This window comes from Dasypus novemcinctus, chromosome 8, assembly GCF_030445035.2.
Source record: "Dasypus novemcinctus isolate mDasNov1 chromosome 8, mDasNov1.1.hap2, whole genome shotgun sequence".
Lineage (NCBI taxonomy): Eukaryota > Metazoa > Chordata > Mammalia > Cingulata > Dasypodidae > Dasypus > Dasypus novemcinctus.
In genome coordinates, this window is record NC_080680.1 from 19,319,386 (window position 1) to 19,323,218 (window position 3,833).

Sequence of the window (3,833 nt, forward strand, 5' to 3'; positions counted from 1 at the left end):
GGAATGGCGCTGCCCACACTTCCCGTGCCGCTGACGACAACAGAAGCGGACAAAGAAACAAGACGCAGCAAATAGACACCAAGAACAGACAACCAGGGGAGGGGGGGGGATTAAATAAATAAATAAATCTTTAAAAAAAAAAAAAAAAATAGCATACTGTCTATGTTTGTATACCCCTCCGTTTCCTCTCTTTATGTTTTTTTTTTTGTCATTGTTGTTTTCACACATTACCTCTTTTTATTTTTATCTCCATTACAAGGAATATGACAATTTCTTGTTCAATTGTATTCTCAATCTGTTAGGAAATAGAGAGTAGAGTTATATACTGAAGTCACCATACTATTGCCTTGTGCATTTACCTGTTTAGTACCTTTACTGGAGATCTTCACATCTTCACACTACTCCCAACTACTATATCCTGCTCTTTCTTTTCAACCTGAAGAACTCCCTTTAGCATTCGTTTTGTTTCTTCTCCTTTTTTTTTTTTTTTTTTTACTGTTATCGCTACAAATTTTATTCAGAAACCCATCTTTGTGTGGTTTTGTTTTGTTTTGTTTCTTAAAAATTCCCGTTATGAACTGGCTTGGTCAATCAACTACAACACTTCCCAGCAGACACACAGTAAAAATGGCTCAGAATCGTCCAGCTCTTTCCCGGTCTCTCGATCGCCTTCGGTCACGCTCGCGTCCCCCGCCGCCGCCGCCGCGTCCACGGTCTCTAGATGGAGATCTACGTTCATGAGGCCGGGACGAGACCTATGCTTCTAACGCCGTCGCCGGTACAACTCCCGCCACAATTCTCTAGAAATGGGCTTCAGGTGCATGAAATGACAGAAGCCACCTCGTGTACACTCTCCCATTTCATGCTGACGACAACAGGCTTCCCTGAAGTCAGTCACAGGTGAAAGCTCAGCATGAAATGGCTGTCCATTAAACCAACGGTTAAGTCAATCACAGCCTTTTCTGCATCTTCTTCACAGCGAATCTTGACATAAACATTCCCCGCTAGATGATCTCCAAGATTATCACAGACGTTCATCTCCTCCGCTTCGCCATTCTTCTCCATTTCTGTAAAAACCTCCTCAAAAAACTCGTCGTAGTGCTCCTGCATCTCCACATCGCTGACGGCACAGCGCGAACAGCAGCCTGGGAAGAGTTCTGAGGGTTACGGTAAATGTTCAAGAGGGCAATGGTCTGGCTAAATTTAGGTCGGTTTGTTGTGCAACCGAGAGCATCTGTCTCTATGATGACATGGTCCGATTTTGAAATAAAATGAGCAGTTAGTTGACTTTGTCTTTCTCCACCCCGAAGATGGACGCCAAGTGTTCCGCCATTTCCCGCCCGCCGCCGCCCCTGTAGACGCCGCCGACTCTTAGCATTGATTTGTTATAGGGCAGTTCACTTGGTAATGACTTCTCTCCGTTTTTGCTTATCTGTGGATATCTTAAACTCTCTCTCATTTTTGAAGGACAGTTTTGCCAGACATAGAATTTATGACTGGCAGTTTTTCTCTTTTGGTATCTTAAATATTTCATACCACTGCCTTTTAGCTCCATAGTTTCTGATGAGAAATTGGCACTTAGTCTTACTGCAGATCCCTTGTACGTGACAAATCACTTTTCTCTTGCTTTTACAATTCTCTTTATCTCTGTCATTAGATATTTTGATTAATATATGTCTTAGTGTAGGTCTATTTGGGTTTATCTTGGAGTCATTGTACATCTTGGACATATATATCATGTCTTTCAAAAGATTTGGAAAAATTTTGGCCACTGGTTCCTCTAATATTCTTTCTGCCTCCCCTTTCCCCTTTTCCTTCCCCTCTCCTTTTGGGACTCTTATAATGCAATGTTGGTATGCTTCATGACATCCCACAGGTTCCTTAGATTCTACTTGCTGTTTTCCATTCTTTTCTCTATCTGCTTTCCTGACTATATGGTTTCAATTGTCCTGTCTTATAGTTCACTATTTCTTTGGTCTGCTCAAATTTGCTATTGAATGCCTCTAATGCATTTTTTAAAAATCTTCCTTTAGTTCTTATATAAGCAAAGTTAATTTTTCCATTAGCCTCATTTTCAGTTTTTTTGCCTTTCTGGAGGTATCTATAAAGCTGGCCATTTTAAAAGACTCTTTCTCTAGTCTAGAGCTCTCCAAGGATAGCTCAGTCTCTGCATATCCCTTTTTAAAGTTTAATTTAATTTCTTTTAAATTTGAGAAGCTGTGAGTCAACAAAATAATCATGCATACCATACGGGATTCCCATACATTGCTCTGCCACCAGCACCCTACATTGTTGTGACACATTTGCTACAAATGATGAAAGAACATCATTATAATATTACTGCTATCTATATCCCATAGCTTATATGTGGTGTATTTTTCCCACAAACCATCCTACTATTAACACCATGCATTAGTATTGTATATTGGTTATTGTTCATGAGAGAACATTCTTACATTTGCACCACCAAACACAGTCCATCATTTACCACAGGGCCCACTGTTATATGGCCCCCTGCCGTGTGTCTGAATAGATTTATCTGAAGTGTACACTCATTAGCTGTCAGTTTCATCACAAGTATGTGTGACTGTTTCCCATCCAGGAGAGGATTTCCTTCCCTCTGTTCCTCCAGAGTCCTGGGCTGTCTATTTCAGAATGTTTGCCTTGCTCCAAAGGGAAAAATCCCATACCCTCTTACACTCCCTCCCATTCTTGACCCTTAGAATTGATAGTACTGTCTTTTGCCATTGTAAAAAAAAATTATAATATTACTAACTGTAGTCTATATATTACATTAGTTATATTAATATTTCCCCCATGTACCTCCATATTCTTAATACCTTCTAATAGAGGAAATTTTTGTATAAAAATATGGAATGCTTCATGAATTTACATGTCATCCTTGCTCAGAGGCCTTGCTAATCTTCTCTGTATTGTTCCAATTTTAGTATATGTGCTTATGTGCTCCCAACAAGAACAGTCTGTAGTGCCTTTTTTTTTTTTTTTTGGAGGTACCAGGGATGGGGGAATGAACCCAAGACCTCATATATAGAAAGGGAGCACTCAACCACTGAGCCACATTGGGTTCCCTGAGTTGTTTTTCTCATTTGTTTTGTCCATTGTTTGTTTTGTTCTTTCAGGAGGCACTGGGAACTGAATCTGGGACCTCCATAGTGGGAGGCGGGTGTCCAACAACTTGCATCACATCCACTCCCTCTAGTATCTTTTTAATCTCCTTTATTGAGTTTTTCATCCCCATAAGTTCTGTTATGTTCCTTTTTAAAATCCTTTAGTTCTATATCCATATTTTCTACGTGTATTTTCTATTAGCTCCTTGAACTGATTTAGGAAATTTACTGAACAACTTAGATTTGTTGTTTCCTAATGATGTTTCCTTTGATGTCTTATTTTTTTTCCCTTGAATGAGCCATCTCTTCCTGTTTCTTTGTTTGGCTTGGGATCTTTTGTTGATGTCTTAGCATTTGATTATTTTGATGTACTGGATCAGTTTCTTCCTCTTGCTTAGTGTTTTAGTATAGATTGGCTTTGTGTTAAGGTTCTTCTTCAACTCTTCATTCACTTTACACTAATCATTAGAGTGGCCCACATTTAACAGTTCAGATTTTTTCAGGTCTTTCTGTTCCTGCCTCTTTCTTGGGCTTGTGCAGTAACTATTAAGATGCCCCTATTATAAGCAACTGTTTCTCCTCCAGGAGAGGATTTCCTTTCCTCTGCTCCTCCAGAGTCCCAGGCTGTTCTCTTTGTTTTTATACAAATTTTCCTTCCCAGCATCCATGATTTGCTCAACTCCTCTCCCACACTCTGGGCCACCT

At 39.8% G+C, this 3,833-nt stretch overlaps 2 pseudogenes; both read right to left on the reverse strand.

Moving 5' to 3' along the window:
* Window positions 1-632: 632 nt before the first annotated feature.
* LOC101423107 (splicing factor U2AF 35 kDa subunit-like) lies at window positions 633-1,333 on the reverse strand (annotated as a pseudogene).
* Window positions 1,334-2,865: 1,532 nt separating this feature from the next.
* LOC111767211 (U6 spliceosomal RNA) lies at window positions 2,866-2,978 on the reverse strand (annotated as a pseudogene).
* Window positions 2,979-3,833: the final 855 nt, after the last annotated feature.